A 17,495-nucleotide genomic window follows, 5' to 3' on the forward strand; every position below is an offset into this window, starting at 1 on the left:
ATCTAATGTCCTCCCAGCGGATCTCTTCTCTTCTCTTCTCTTCTCTTCTCTTCTCTTCTCTTCTCTTCTCTTCTCTTCTCTTCTCTTCTCTTCTCTTCTCTTCTCTTCTCTTCTCTTTTCTCAAGACAGGGTTTCTAAGTTTTGCTCTGGCTGTCCAGGAACTCACTTTGTAGACCAGGCTGGCCTTGAACTCAGAAATCCTAATGCGTCTACCTCCCAAGTGCTGGGGTTAAAGGCATGCTCCATCACCTCCTGGCTGAGCATCTTCTTTATTTGCCAGGAACTGGTATAGGTTCAGAGAAGACAGGTATGTATATCAGGGTCCTGTCAGCAAAATCTTGTTGACAGTTGAAATAGTGTCTGGGTTTGGGGGTTGTTTATGGGATGGATCCTTGGGTAGGGCAGTCTCTGGATGACCCTTCCTTCAGTCTCAGCTCCAAACTTTGTCTCTGTATCTCCTTCCATGGAAGTGTACCCTATTTTTTTTTAATATTCATTTATTATATGTAAGTGCACTGTTGCTGTCTTCAGACACTCCAGAAGAGGGCATCAGATTTCATTACGGGTGGTTGTGAGCCACCATGTGGTTGCTGGGATTTGAACTCAGGACCTTTGGAAGAGCAGTCAGTGCTCTTAACCGCTGAGCCATCTCACCAGCCCCCGCATACCCTATTTTTAATAGGGTTATTTGGTTCTCTAGAGTCTAACTTCTTGAGTTCTTATTATATAGTGGACATTAGCCCTCTGTCAGACAGAGGAATGGTTAAGATGTTTTACCATTTTGTGGGTTGCTGTTTTGTCCTATTGACAGTGTCCTTTGCCTTACAGAAGTTTTTTAATTTTATGAGATCCCATTTGTCCATAGTTGACCTTCGAACTTGAGCCATTTCTGTTCTGTTCAGGAAAATTTACTCTTTGCAGATGTGTTGAAGGTTTTTTTTTTCCCCCTTTCTCTACTATTAGATTCAATATATATGGTTTTATGTGGAGGTTCTTGATCCACGTTGACTTGATCATTGTACAAGGCGGTAAGAGTGAATCAATTGGCATTCTTCTAAATGTGTACTGACACTTGAACCAGCACCATTTGTTGAATATGCTGTCTGTTTTTCACTGGAAGTCTTTGGCCATATATTTTCTTCTGTTTACCTGTTTGGAGTGTAGATGTACACCAACTTTGTATGATGTCTTTCTAGTGTTTCTCTTCTTTGCCTTTTACACAATATTATCCTTTTGGCATTAGTATAAGGTTTGCCTAAGGAAAGAAGAATTCCATGCTAATCTGTGCAGTCCTCAGATACTGTCAGAGGAAACTTTTCCTGCTTCAAACTGACCCATCCTTGATGTGTGTCCTACTTCTGTAATGTAGAAGGTTGATATTTTTTTCCCTTTTTTTCTAGGACTCAACATGTCTTCTTCATGCTCCGGGGTACTGGTTAGTTCATATTGTTGTTCCACCTTAGGGTTGCAGTTCTCTTTAGCTCCTTGGATATTTTCTCTAGCTCCTCCATTGGGGGCCCTGTGATCCATCCAATAGCTGACTGTGAGCATACACTTCTGTGTTTGCTAGGCCCCGGCATAGTCTCACAAGAGACAGCTTTATCAGGGTGCTTTCAGCAAAATCTTACTAGTGTATGCAATGGTGTCAGCGTTTGGAGGCTGATTATGGGATGGATCCCCGGTTATGGCAGTCTCTAGATGGCCCATCCTTTTGTCTCAGCTCCAAACTTTGCCTCTGTAACTCCTTCCATGGGTGTTTTGTTCCCAATTCTAAAAAGGGGCAAAGTGTCCACACTTTGGTCTTCATTCTTCTTGAGTTTCATGTATTTCGCAAATTGTATCTTATATCTTGGGTATGCTAAGTTTCTGGGCTAATATCCACTTATCAGTGAGAACATATCATTTGAGTTCTTTTGTGATTAGGTTACGTAACTCAGGATGATGCCCTCCAGATCCAACCATTTGCCTAGGAATTTCATAAATTCATTCTTTTTAATAGCTGAGTAGTACTCCATTGTGTAAATGTACCAAATTTTCTGTATCCATTCCTCTGTTGAGGGACATCTGGGTTTTTCCAGTTTCTGGCTATTATAAATAAGGCTGCTATGAACATAGTGGAGCATGTGTTCTTATTACCAGTTAGAACATTTTCTGGATATATGCCCAGGAGAGGTATTGCTGGATCCTCCGGTAGTACTATGTCCAATTTTCTGAGAAACTACCAGACTAATTTCCAGAGTGGTTGTATAAGCTTGCAATCCCACCAACAATGGAGGAGTGTTCCTCTTTCTCCACATCCTCTCCAGCATCTGCTGTCACCTGAATTTTTTTTTTTTTTTTTTGGTTTTTCGAGACAGGGTTTCTCTGTATAGCCCTGGCTGTCCTGGAACTCACTTTGTAGACCAGGCTGGCCTCGAACTCAGAAATCCGCCTGCCTCTGCCTCCCAAGTGCTGGGATTAAAGGCGTGCGCCACCACGCCCGGCCTGAATTTTTGATCTTGGCCATTCTGAATGGTGTGAGTGGAATCTCAGGGTTGTTTTGATTTGCATTTCCCTGATGATTAAGGATGTTGAACATTTTTCTAGGTGCTTCTCAGCCATTAGGTATTCCTCAGGTGAGAATTCTTTGTTTAGACTGAGCCCCATTTTTAAATTTTTTTTTTATTTTTTATTTTTTGGAGTCCATCTTCTTGAGTTCTTTATATATATTGGATATTGCTCCCCTATCTGATTTAGGATTGGTAAAGATCCTTTCCCAGTTTGTTGGTGGCCTTTTTGTCTTATTGATAGTATCTTTTGCCTTACAGAAGCTTTGCAATTTTATGAGGTCCTGTTTGTCAATTCTAGATCTTACAGCACAAGCCATTGCTGTTCTATTCAGGAATTTTCCCCCTGTGCCCATATCTTCAAGGCTTTTCCTAAACATAATAAAAGCAATCTACAGCAAACCAGTAGCCAACATCAAAGTAAATGGTGAGAAGCTGGAAGCAACCCCACTAAAATCAGGGACTAGACAAGGCTGCCCACTTTCTCCCCACCTATTCAATGTAGTACTTGAAGTCCTAGCCAGAGCAATTTGACAACAAAAGGAGATCAAGGTGATACAAATTGGAAAGGAAGAAGTCAAAATATTACTATTTACAGATGATATGATAGTATATATAAGTGACCCTAAACATTCCACCAGAGAACTCCTAAATCTGATAAACAACTTCAGTGAAGTAGCTGGACATAAAATTAACTCAAACAAATCAATGGCCTTTCTCTACACAAAGGATAAACAGGCTGAGAAAGAAATTAGGGAAACAACACCCTTCATAATAGTCACAAATAATATAAAATACATTGGTGTGACTCTAACTAAAGAAGTGAAAGATCTGCATGATAAGAACTTCAAGTCTCTGAAGAAAGAAATCAAAGGAGAAATCAGAAGATGGAAAGATCTCCCATGCTCATGGATTGGCAGGATCAATATAGTAAAAATGGCTATTTTGCTGAAAGCAATCAGAGTCAATGTAATCCCCATCAAAATTCCAACTCAATTCTTCAACGAGTTAGAAAAGGCAATCTGCAAATTCATCTGGAATAACAAAAACCTAGGATAGGAAAAACTCTTCTTAATGATAAAAGAATCTCTGGTGGAATCACCATGCCTGACCTAAAGCTGTACTACAGAGCAATTGTGATAAAAACTGCATGGTACTGGCATAAGGACAGACAGACCAATGGAATAGAATTGAAGACCCAGAAATGAACCCACACACCTATGGTCACTTGATCTTTGACAAGGGAGCTAAAACCAGCTTTTAAATAGAAAACTGGTTCAATGCCCAATCCCCATGGTGCCTGACAACCACCCTAAATGTCAGTTTGGGACATCTGATGCTTTTTTCTGAGTACAGTTAGCAACAGGATAGAGTGTATACACATATGCTCTGTAAAGAAGTAAACCTCCGCTAAAATTTAAAAAAAATAATTGAAAATGTATGGAAATTTTCTTCTTCATATCCTGTCTCTATAATCAATTTTGTATGAAACTATTTTAAATATTATTTTCCTATTTCAAGATTTATTTTCAAGATTTTCGTAATGACCATGTAATTGACTTTCTATATAAGAATAAATATTAGGTGGTTTATAATTTACTGAACTGTGCATATGAATGACGAGATCACCATTTTATTCATATCTCTTCGTATGTTAATAAACATAGAAATGATAATTTTAATGCATTGTAAAATTAGGACAATTCATATTTCTATACTTTTTTGGTCTGAAATATTTGGAGAATTCTTTAGACAATCATCATTTCACGTTGCAAGCAGTATATGCATATACACATGTCATGTTTCTATTTTCTGTTTTCCATGTAAATGAAGGTCTTCCTATTCTTCATGTGTATCTTTTAGATTGAAGTTATTTGTTCATATTAGATCACAATATCAGCCCTTTCTCTTCTCCCTATAACCCCTCACAGGGGTCTCCCCTCATTCTACTTGTCTATTATATGTAGAACAAGTGAAGATATTTGCCTAATCTATAGGTATCCTGATCATGCTGTCTTTTTTTTTTGAGACAGGGTTTCTCTGTATAGCCCTGGCTGTCCTGGAACTCACTTTGTAGACCAGGCTGGCCTCGAACTCAGAAATCCACCTGCCTCTGCCTCCCAAGTGCTGGGATTAAAGGCGTGCGCCACCACCGCCCGGCTCTGATCATGCTGTCTTTTGACTTACAGAAGGGTTTCACATTTATGGGGTTCCATTTCTTAATTATTGATTTTAGTGTCAGGGCTATGGGTGTTCTGTTTAGGAAGTTGTTTCCTATTCCAACGAGTTCAAGGCTATTCCCCACTTTTTGTTCTATTAGATTAAATGTGTATAGATTCATAATGAGGTCTTTGATTCATTTGGACTTGATTGATATGCAGGGTGATAAATATGGATCTATATGCATTTTACTGCATTTTACTGCATGAAGACATCCAGTTAGACCACATCATTCATAGAAGATGCTCTCCACTTTCAATGTATGGTTTTAGCTTCTTTGCCAATAATTAAGTGTCCGTAGATGAGTGGGTTTATTATGGTGTGTTCTATTGAATTCCATTGAGCCACCTATCTAGTTCTATACCAGTACCATGCAAAATTTTATTACTATTTTTTGTGCTGTAAAGCTTAAAATTACAGATATTGATGCCTCCAGAATTTCTTTGTTGTTGTTAAGAAATATTTTATCTATCCTGTGTTTTTTTGCTTTTCCATATGAAGTTGAGAATTTTTCTTTCAAAATCAGTAAAGAATTGTGCTGGAATTTTGAAGGGAATTGCACTGAATCGCTAAGTGCTTTTTGGTAAGATGGACATATTCATTATGTTTATCCTATTGATATATGAGCAAGGGAGATATTTCCAACTTCTGATATTTTCCTGTTTCTTCAGATACTTGAATTTCTTGTCATGTAGCTTTTCACTTGCTTACTTAGAGAAATGTGAATGCATTTTATTTATTTATTTATTTATTGCTAATGTGAAGTGTTCTGTTTCCCTACCTTCTTTTTTTTTTTTTTTTTTTTTTTTAGATTTATTTATTTTTATTATATGTAAGTACACTGTAGCTGACTTCAGACACTCCAGAAGAGGGCATCAGATCTCATTACGGATGGTTGTGAGCCACCATGTGGTTGCTGGGATTTGAACTTTCGACCTTCGGAAGAGCAGTCGGGTGCTCTTACCCACTGAGCCATATCACCAGCCCTTCCCTACCTTCTTTTTCAGCCTGTTTATTTGTGTGGAGCAGAATTCCTTCAAGTCAATTGTGTATGCAGACACTTGCTACATTTATCACTGTAACGTTTTGGTAGAATTTTTCTGGCTCACATATATACTATCATATCATCTGAAAATAGAAAAATCACTATTTTTTCTTTCCAAATGGTATTCCCTTAGTTTCTCTTAGTTGCCTTATTGCTTGAGCTAGAACTTCTAATACTATATAATACTATAACTTCTAATACTATATCTAATACTATAGAGACATGGGGACAATTGACAGACTTTTCTTGTGTTAGAGAATTCTTTCTTTAAACCTTTGGTATTAACATGGAATTTTTTTTATGTAATTCCAAAGCCTTCAGTACACTTCCTATCAATTAATGGTCAATTTCATTATTACTCTGTGCCAGAGAGCCTGGCAAATCTGTATGGGATCTTATATGTGTTATATGTAGTCAATTACTCTTATTTGTTGTAGTTGAATAAATAGTGAAGTCATTCAGAATCATCCTAAATAAGATCAACAGGCTCTATGTGTAAAACAAACGTTTCTGTATATTAAGAGTCAGTTACTATGTTAAGACACTTGAAAATCTGAGAACACCATAAGTATTGCACATAATTAAGATTTTTGAACTAATTTCTAGGGACTCTCAGCCACCTTAAATCTTCTGCCTTTCCTGATTTATTAGCCTCAGTGTAAAATGTAGCGGCTCCAGATATTGGAATTCCCTTTAGTGTATGAGGGAAAATCCAAGTAGTCCATTTTATGAACTGAAGTCACTTGTTTTTAGGGTATCTGTTGTTAATAACTCCCAGAAATTACTGCACGCTTTTTACCAACGTTCATGTTGTGTCCATAGTGAGGCAATCTCTGAATTAATAAATGGTACCACGATTTCAGCTGGATCCATTCCAACTAATTTTTGAAGTCTCTTTTTTTATTTTTAATAACAATTCAGAGACTATCTCCATGTAGGCTTTTAATTTCTTACCCTGTTTATGTGCTAAAAATATCCACTCTAATATACAATCTTCCATCTGCATGAGCATTCCTGTAGGGGAATGAGTAGAAGGTAAGATAACTAAGATGCAGGCCATTTTGGAACAATATGAACTAGTTGTGTATCCTGCATATTCCAGAGCTAAGACTTTCTCATTCTTGGCTGGTAATTTCCTTAGGCTATTTATATCTTTATCACCTTGTAAGGTTTGAAATAAATTGCTTAGCACTTGATTGGCCAAGCCAATTGTAGGCCACAGCCAGTTAGTATCTCCCAATAATTTCTGAAAATCATTAAGAGTCCTCAAATGGTCTTTCCTGATTTGCACCTTTTGTGACCTAACCTGTTGTAGACTTATTCTAGGTAATAGACCATTAATAGAAGCCACTCATTGTATTTTTTTCAGGGGTGATTTGCAATCTTCAGCGAGGCAAGTTATTTGGGTGTTTGTTTGTTTGTTTTTGTTTTTTGGTTTTTTTTTTCATCAAACATTCTTTCCATGATATTTAAATCTGAATTAGCAAATAGAATGTCATCTATATAATGACAGATAATGGATTGGGGAAATTGCGAATCATCTGTAGTGGTTGTACTAAATCTTGACACATGTAGGGCTATTTAACATTCCTTGTGGCAGGATATTCCAATGATATCTTTTTACTGAGCAATGTCTATTGAAGGTAGGTACTGAGAAAGCAAACTTTTTCTTATCACATTCATGTAGAGGAATTGTAAAATGGCAGTTTTTAGGTTAATCACTATGATAAGCCATTCCTTAGGCAACAAAGAAGGCAATGGGATTCCAGGCTGCAAGGAACTCATTGGCTGAATAATCTTTTTAATTGCTCTGAGATCTCTTAACAACCTCCATTTTCCAGATTTTTTAAATGACAACTACCTGAGAATTCCAAGGGATAGTAGACTCCTCTATAGGCTGAGCCTCCAGCTGCTCCTGGACTAGCTGTTCTATTGCCTGTTTGTTTTCTTTTGTCATACACCATTGATCAATCCAAATGTGTGGGTCAGTCAATCACTTTAGTGGTAAGGCTGTTGGTATCTTATCAGCAGTGGCTCCTTGATGGAGAGGTAAAATGTCAGCCTCTGCTGTGTCTTATTTATGGATAGCCTAGATAGTTTGTAAATATCTTTGATAACATTCCTTAGCTATTTTTTTTTTATCTGCCATCATGGCTAGGGACCCCTGATGTTGGATCACACTGGCAGGGGAGCATAAAAGTTTGCCCAATACCTGCAGTAAAGGAGTCTGCTTTTGCCACTTGCCTGACTCCCAGAGTCTGTGTCTTTGATTATATGACATCTTACCAGCAACCCAATGGTCTCCGTTGGGGTCGCAAGCAATAATCATACAAGTGAAATGTGTAGTTTTAAAACTATGTTGTGGTATAGCCTTTTAACTACAGAATTTGGGAAGTTTAATCAGCTAATCAGCGGGGGGGGGGGGGGGGGACGACAAAGCTATTGCCTTGGAGAACAACAGACTGTCATCAAGGTGACCTGTGTAAAGACAGCATGTCACAGAAACATTTTTGTAAGGGGCTGAAGATGCAACTGTGCCAGGTTCTCAAGGTCCCCAAAGAGACCACCAGGGACCACAACTCTGATGCATGCCAGGAGAGTTTTAATTGAAACTCCAGCTTGGGCCAAAAACATTCCTGATAAAACAGGATAGGAGAGTGGTCCCTTGGGTAATGGGATTTATAAAGGATAAAAGATAAAGGAAAAAAAAGAGGAGATTTTTCAAGCTGTAAGATTATGTGATTGGGTAAGAGGGTAAAGAATATTGGCCTAAATCAGCTTAAAAGCTGATTGGTTTATATTACCTTTATATTTATATCTAACTACAAGGAGGGACCACTCATCCAAAAGGAGCACTATGATCTGGAAATGGTTCTTGTTTCCTGAGCCCATCCCATTATTTTCAGTCAGCCATGGCTGTTATGTATATTTTCCAACTGGCAGGAATATATCATGTTTTTTCCCCCAGAACTCAAGGGTACAGGCAAGTCATTGTGAAGATAAAATCTTAAAATCAAGTCTAAATAGCAAAATGGAGTTTGTCTGCTACCTCAGTCCTTTCACATATGGACCAACAGCTTCACAATCTATTCATAGTTATTCCCAGTCCCAGCAGATTAGATTTTCATAGCTCAAAAGGCCTGCACCTCCTTACCTGTGCACATTGGCTCCTAAACTCATCAAAGCATGGCATGGAGATTTCCTCATAGCTCCCTACAACTTCATCAGAGTTCTCCTAGAAAGAACACTGAAGCAACCACACACTGGTACTCCACATTGCTAGGCCTGCTCAGAGTCCCTCATTAACTTGTACCATGAAGCTTGGCCACAGGACAGCAGTAGATCCTCTATTTGGGGGATTCAAGAAATCAAATGACTCAGACAGCTGGGGCATTACTAGCTCTGCACTGCCACCCTAGGGACAGACAGAACCCTAGTATGGGAAATACTTATTTTAGGAGAATTTTCTTGTCTCCAAGAGAACTTCCTTTTCCTCTTACAAAGCACAAGGTACTTTGTGTACATATTCTGTTACACACTCGATGTCCACTGCTGCAATCTCTACCTAAGTTGAGAAGTCCTGCAGGGTAACTTCAGTCAGCGTCAAATGGTAACAACTACTAAGGCAAAGAGTGGCCATGAATTTGAAAGCACTGTGTATTTAATGCAAGGTAAATGAAAAAGAAATGAAATAACATCTGATTGGCTCTCCCGGAAGACCCGCCCCCTTCTCATCTCGCCACCTGCCTCCCTCAGCGCGCCCACAGAGGCGGGCGGAACGGAGCGCGCAGGCGCGGTGCTGCCTCTCTCTGCTGGTTTCCCGCCCTCCCTCCTTCCCTCCCCCTCCTCTTTCCCCTCCTCAGGCCCGCGAACGCGTCTTCCTTCCTCAGGCGCCATCTTTAGCTGAGCTCTCCCCGGGGCGCGCCTTCCTTGTCCCTCCCGCAGCGGAGCTTCACGCTCGCGGTTCCGGGGGAGGAGCGTGTACCACCAGAGCACGGGGGAGCCGGCCGCCCTGCCGCCCGCGCCTCGGCGACCCCGCGGGACTGAGGCGACGCCGCACCCGGCAGCCTGAGCGCTCAGCCGGCCTTGACCCGGAGCTCGGAGCCGCGAGCGCCGCCCCCACCCATCCGGACCGCGGCCTTGGCCGAGACCGAGGAGCGGAGCCAGGACAGCTTCTTCGCCTAGAGGGACGAGGAGGAGGAGGAGGAGGAGGAGGAGGAGGAGGAGGGGAAGGGAGGAGGGAGGAGGAGGAAGAAGGAATGGAGCAGTTGGGCGGCCAACGCGGCAAGCCTCACGGGTGGGAGCAGCGCCGCAGCAGGAGCTCCGGGCTCAGGTGCCAGGTCCGGCTACGTCGGGAGCTCGGGTTCTGGTGCTAGGTCGGGTCCTAGCTGTAGGTTCATTCATTGTTTAGCCAGCTCTTGACATTCACCTTCGAAATATTTTTGGTAATAACTTGAAGACGCAGGAGAATAGCCAGTAATGTAGCATTTCTGTTGTTCGTAATTTCAATTTAACTACCTAATAGTATTTGTCTCTCAGAAGAGGTTACTGCTAAATTTCTTCCTACCTAATGAACTAGCCTCTCAGTTACCTACTCTGTCACTACATATGGTTCAGTACACATACTCTATGTTGGCATATGACTATGTGATACGATAGTACTGCCTGGGTTTCTCTCTGTAAACGAATCCCTTTGCCAAACACAGTTCAGCCTTGCTCACTACTAACAGGAGTGGAACAGGAAATGGATGTTTTCCCAGCTTGAGAGCATGTTTAATGGATTTAGGGCAGCAGTGTGGGAAGCAGGAGGTGGAGGCCAGTGTCTCCTACCAGACTGTATGCCACTTCTGGGCAATAGTGTTGGCACGATCTGAACCAGCCAGGAGGAGGTGGGGTGATTAGAGACTTGAGATTCTTAGTTAAACTGAAGACTTCATTTGGGCACCAGAAACCTTAACAAATAATCTCACACCTTGAGCCACGCTTTACCCCAGCGTGACACACAAACACACATTCTGTTTGGGGTTATGGTTTAAGATGTGAGCAGAAACATGATGAGGTTTGTTTAACGGCATACTGTACTGGAACTGCAGCAGATGTAAATTCCAAGTCCTGTTATCTATTTTTTTTTTTTTTTTCGGTTTTTCGAGACAGGGTTTCTCTGTGTAGCCCTGGTTGTCCTGGAACTCACTTTGTAGACCAGGCCTGCCTCAAACTCAGAAATCCCCTTGCCTCTACCTCCTGAGTGCTAGGATTAAAGGCGTGTGCCATAATGCCCAGCTTTTGTTATTTTTTAAGATTGTGAAATTATTAAAATGCATATGAATCAAGTTTTAATACACTGGGTGGATGAGGCTGTCCATTGCACAATTTCTATCTTTGGGTTCTCAGGCATGGTTCCGACAGTGTAAGAACTCTGTAACATTATAACTTTAAATAAACAGTAAACCTTTGAAAAAAAAAAGAAATAAAAAGGAAAGGTTATGGCTTCTCCTAAGTATGGTGAAGTAGAATGTTTCTTATCATCAAAAGAAAGAGAATAGCCGGACACAGGAATAGTCTATAATGGACAGAACCATGAGCCTCATGAGGAGAGGGAGCAGGAAAGCCAGACCAAGAGGCCAGGAAGATAAATGATCAGTAAAAAAGACCAGGTAGCCAAATGGATGCATTACATGAAGAAGAGCAGCTGGCAGGACGTTTGCCCAACATCTATGCTAGGGGTCTGGAAAGGACACCATTGCACTGTAACAGGTAGGGATAGAGGACTGTTTGGAGAACCTGGAACCAAGGACTGATTTGATTTGTTAATTAGGCACCTTGGTCTTTTGTTCCAGGGTTTAATATTCATGAGAAAAAGCAATGTCGTTGTACCAGGGGGCACAGACTGGGATCAAGGTGACTTGAGCCACCACAGCTTATCTCAGAAACATTATTGTAAACTTTTCTTTTTGTAAAAAGACTGCAGATAAAGCTGATGGAAATACTATACGTTGCCAGAGTGAAATCACTCCATATACAAGCATAAGATGAATTAAGGAAAGTTGCTTTAGTGACTGTGTGCATTCATGACAGGCTAATTATCAGACTAATCAGCCTAGCATAAATTTGAATTCAACATATGCTGTCAGTCTTTAGTTTCTTTTAGGTTGAGTTCCCAGATTATGCTTTGAACAAGTTAAATATGGACTGGAGACTGCATATCTAGGCTCTTAGGCAGATGGAAGGTTTATATAATACAGATATTGTAAGAGTCATTTCTTACATAACCATTTTCCTAAAAAAACCCCACAAAGATAGCAGTATACAATTTTCATTTGCACATGAGATTTATTCCAATTGTTTTGTTTTCCTCCATGTTGGGATGACCATATGTTTGTAAAAAAGACAATATTTTGGTATAATTCCTAACCATTTTTGAACATCTGTTAGAAGTCTAGAGTGAAATGTCTATAGGGTGCCAATCTAACAACCTGACCTTGACAAATGTCCATATTTCCTCCCTTGACTATTTTGTTACCCATCTAGGTAGGACTAAAGCATCCACACTTTGATCTTCCTTTTTCTTGAGCTTCATGTGCACTGTGAATTATATCTTGGTTATTCTGAGCTGTGGAGCAGAGAATGACAGAAAAGCAATCCAGACATTGACCCACCTGGGAATCCATCCCATGTACAAACGTCAAACCCAGATACTAATGTGGATGCCAAAAAGTGCTTGCTGAGAATAGCCTGATATAGCTCTCCCCTGAGAGGCTCTGCCAAAGCCTGACAAATACAGAGGTGGATGCTTGAAGCCACCCATTGGACTGAGCTTGGGTGCCCGATGGAGGAGCTAGAGACAAGACTCAAGGAGCTGAAGGGGTTTGCAACCCATGGGAAGAACAACAGTATCAACCAACCAGACCCCCCCAGAGCTTACAGGGACTAAACCACCATCCAAAGAGTACACATGGAAGGATCCAAGGCTCCATCGGTCTATGTAGCAGAGGATGGCCTTATTAGGCATCAATGAGAGGAGAGCCCCTTGGTCCTCTGAAGGCTCCATACCCCAGTGTAGGGGAATGTTAGGGTGGGGACGCAGGAGTAGGCGTGTATGTGGGAGCACCTATATAGCTAAGCACAGGGAGGGAGGATGGGATAGGGGGGTCCAGAGTGGAAAACCAGGAAAGGGAATTACATGAAATATAAATAAATAAAATATCAGCATCAACCAAATTTAGCCACTGTGAAAATTCTCTGGCATTCATTTGCGGTTCTGAGAATGAAACAACTATTTAGACTTAAGTATGAACTAATACACTTGAAAAAATGTATTTGAAGCATAAAAATATAATTGAAGCATTAAAAAATGTCCAAAGTAGATTCCACAAAGTTGTGTTCCAATTAGCACATATCTCTCCTGGCCGAAATCCTTGTAAAAATACACACATACACCATACACACACACACACAAACAAACATTTACTAATGAATGCATTCATTCCTGTTAAGGTTTCTTAAAGCCTATCTACAGAATTTGTCTTCAGCATGAATTTGTTCATGTAACAGATACCAAGCAACAAGGCTTCAAGTCAGAAAAGTCAATCCTTAACGAGGCGTGGTGGTGCACACCTTTAATCCCAAGCACTCAGGAGGCAGAGGCAGGCGGATTTCTGAGGTCGAGGCCAGCCTGGTGTACAGAGTGAGTTCTAGGACAGCCAGGGCTACACAGAGAAACCCTGTCTCGAAAAGCAAAAAAAAAAAAAGAAAAAAAAAAAAAAGAAAGAAAAAAAGAAAAGTCAATCCTTCCTCAAGAGTGGGATCATAATATTTGAATAGATTGTTGACCCTTACCAGACTCCTTTCTTCAGAATCAATAACCTTTGTTACTGGATATAAGTGTGTTACCTACGAATATTAGCAAATCCTTTCAAGACATGTATTCCCCTCAGTATGCATTTTTTTCAGATGCTCAATACTACAGTAATATGCAAAATATCTTAACAGGTTCATTATGCACTAAAGTTTGTACTCTTGTGTAAAGGTATCAGGAGGTACAATTCAGGTACAGGTTCGGCTCTTTATTGGAAAAGTTAACAAAAGCAGTTTAGTCAAAAAGACCAAAGCCCCTGTCATCTTCGGATTCCTCAGACTCTTCCTTCTTTTCTTCCAGTTTCTTCTCCTCAGCTAGGGCGGCAGCAATGGATGGAGCAGGACCACCAGAAGGTGCAGCTCCAGCAAGTGGAGCGGGCCCACCAGCCCCAACATTGCAGATGAGGCTACCAGTGTTGACATTGGCCAGAGCCTTTGCAAACGAGCTAGGCCAGAAAGGTTCAATGCTGACACCAGGTGCTTTAATGAGGGCATTGATCTTTACTTCTGTGACCATCACCTCGTTGTCTTGCAGGATGAGGGCGGAGTAGATGCAGGTGAGCTTGGAGAGGGACACCATATTGTGGATTGCTGGCATGGTGCTAGTTGGTGGATGAAGTGAGGGTCTCACCCCAATGCGGCATTAGAAAACTGAACACATTAACAGGATTTCTCTGTAGACATCCCAATGGCTATCTTAGGAAGCTGGCAGTGACCTATGGGGACCTGTGCTGCCCCAGGCCCATGTATGCTTCATCCGTGCAGTTCCTTCCTGGCTATGTTAAATCACCAGTGCTGTGAACTGGACTCAGTCAGCCCCTCAACTCACAGGGGCCCCTCAACTTTCAGGAGAATCAGGGTCTTGTTACCCAGGCGTGAAGGAGTCGGCGGGGTGACAAACAGATGCAAACATAAGAGAGTGTTGATCTGAATGCAATTTCTCAAAGGAAGCATCAGACTTATGATACAGAAGAAAATAAGGAAGTTAGGTGACACATCACCCAAGGTACGTTGAGGTTACCTGATGCTTAATGACTCTTTACACAAAACAGAAGAATGCATACATAAAGACTGACAGGAACTAGGCAATGTAACAACTGAGACACAGTCATCTCTATCTAAGGTCAGCTATATTCCTAAAAGCCAGGTGTGAGGTCATTATGTTCCCAGGGCAAGTCCTTTCTTGCCTAAGCCATAGTTCTAATTCCGATTTTTGTTTAGCCCACCGCTAGCCTATAGTAAATACCTAACTATGCTATGCTTCTGGGCTAGTGAAAGTATGTGCTAGGGAGTTCTGCTCTAGCTAACCTTCTCATGAATAATGCAATACTCTAGTTCCTCCTTAAACCACATCCAGACCTACTCTCTAAACCATTGTAAATTCTTGTATATGTGAGTGACTGGGCTGTTATTCTGAGTGATTTTGTCGGGGACTTCTATTAAGTAAAGTGTCTGCCATATATAACTATAAGATTTTTAAACTTACTTTGCTAAGCTTGCCCTGAGATTTTTTAACTCTATTTAGTAGATAGTAATGCTTGATTTCTTTCACTGTCTCTTTTTCAATACTAGAGGCAATTTGTCTTAATCGGTAACATTCTTATGAAATCCCAAGCCCAGGGCCGGCTCAAGGGCTGGCTAGGACATTGGTGAAGGCCAGGAAGCAAAGTTCAACCTAATTTAGGTATTTGACAAATCATTCCTTGGAGGCACTGATAATAAAACAATACTGAAAGAAAGCACACAGACCCATTCACCTATTAACAAAAGGACAAGTTTGGAACATTCATGCTATGAGATGCCAAGGCTCCAGGAGACTAAGTTTTCATGAAAGTTTTTGCCTCAGGACTTCGTCCAAGCTTGTGGACTTGCCACACAGATTTCACTGGAGTGGCTATGGCACACCAGCACCTGGATCTGTAAGGTTCTGTAAAGAAAGGCTTTCCACGTTCACTCTTCTGTCTTACCAATCTTGATTTCTGAACTTATAAATTTGACCATAAGCTACTTGTGAAGTAAAAGATATTTAATCGAACAGAAGAGTGAGGGTTGGTGATGACTCAGAAGTTAAGAGCAGGGGTGGGTGTGGGGGTGGGTTTGCAGGGGACATAGCTCAGCGGTTAAGAGTGTTGACAGCTCTTCGAAAAATCCTGAGTTCAATTCCCAGGAACCACATGGTGGCTCACCACCATCTGTAATGGGATCTGATGCCCTCTTCAGGTGTGTCTGAAGAGAACTACAGTGTACTCATATACAAAAATACAAAATTTAAAAAAAAGTTAAGAACACTGGCCTTCTTTTACAGAAGACTCAAAATTGATTCTAAGCATCAACATGGTGGCTCCCAAGCATCTGCAGGGACCAGATTCCCTCTCCTAACTTCTGAGGGCACCAGACACCAAGTGGTGTACATATATGCAGGTTGGCAAAATGTTCACATTTGACAATAGACCAGAGAAAGAAATTTGAAAATGGACAGAAACATAATAATAACACTAATATAATAAATCTTGAAAAATATATGAATAAAGGCTTATAGTTGAGTCATTGCATCAGACTCATTTATGAAGGGGGATACCTGCAGCAGATACCCTCAACAAACTCCCTGGCACATTTTCTTACATCACACCAAGAAAACACTCCAGACTTGACCATGTGTCCCCTAAGAGTTTGACATTGGGCATCAGGGACAGAATGCTCAATACCACAAATGTGTCTGCTTCAGAGCTCTGTCAAGTAAGCTCAGTCAGCATTTACCTACACACACCCCATAAGGGATGGGAACACAAAGCAGACTGTTCTCAACTTTGAAATCTCACCTCTTGGAGAGCTACAGCAAGAGAGCCTGGTTCAAAGCCAACATACTTAAAAGCTTGTGGTCTTAGACAAACTCATCTGTCCTTCCACATACATGTATGTAGTACTGGTGTGTCCCAAGCAGTGAACTAGCCAGGGCACTAGGGAGAGGAATGGACAAGATCATCATTCCCAATGGCATGCAGCTGACATGGTCTATAACAGTTTCCCCACCAAGGATGGTATGGTGAGACTAGAAACCAAGGACAGGTGGCCATAACATTACTGGATTGATTACTTTTATAGGGTTTGGCTTTAGTGTGAATTCTTTTCTTTTTGTAGTCTCTAGAGACCAGTTTTTTTTTTCCATATTGTGTCGCAGTCTAATCTTGTAGGACATTTGTCTGAGGGAAATGCAAAGGCAGATACAAATTAACACATTCTCGTTTCCTTGGAAATGTCAACTTAAAGGAAGCACAAAAGTATTATGCAAATTTCCATTAATATGCAGCATTGATAAAATGAGTTTCAATAACAACAATGACAACAAACAGACTCCTTAACAGAGGTGAATGCTCCTCATGTGCAAAATTTAATATTTGTAACCCTTGTGACTCACGCAGTTCTGTTGCAAAATCATGTTTTGCACATTAGTAATACTCACGAACCTAGTTTGAGAGGCTGAAGTATGCTCATGTCATTGTGGACACTTTCAGAACAATTACCCTTATGTACATTGATGCAAAATATTTAATACAATACTCAAATACCGAATCTAGAAAACATCACTAAGAATCTATCCAAAATGATGAAGATTGTTTTCTCATCCAATATATCTTGAAGAGTTCCCATTCCCTCTACTCTTCTCAGTTCCTCTTTTCATTTGTTCTGGATCAGACCCCTTTCTGTCTCTCAGTAAGAAAACAAACAAACAACAACAAAAATCCACAGACTCACTAATTGACAAATCTGTCCCCAAAAAGCTAAGGTAAAAGTTATAATATATTTCAAAATAACTGGTGTAGGCATTAGTA

General features: G+C 40.8%; 1 protein-coding gene and 1 pseudogene across 1 annotated transcript in view; one reads left to right on the forward strand and one right to left on the reverse strand.

Annotated features, from left to right (window-relative positions):
- The window catches only part of LOC110288391 (uncharacterized), a 125,033-nt gene that overhangs the window by 12,402 nt on the left and 95,136 nt on the right, over window positions 1-17,495 (forward strand). The window lies entirely within an intron of this gene.
- On the reverse strand, window positions 13,901-14,263 carry LOC110288281 (large ribosomal subunit protein P1 pseudogene; annotated as a pseudogene).

The sequence above is a fragment of the Mus caroli genome, unplaced genomic scaffold, assembly GCF_978045245.1.
Source record: "Mus caroli unplaced genomic scaffold, Mus_caroli_1 scaffold_6, whole genome shotgun sequence".
Classification (NCBI taxonomy): Eukaryota; Metazoa; Chordata; class Mammalia; order Rodentia; family Muridae; genus Mus; species Mus caroli.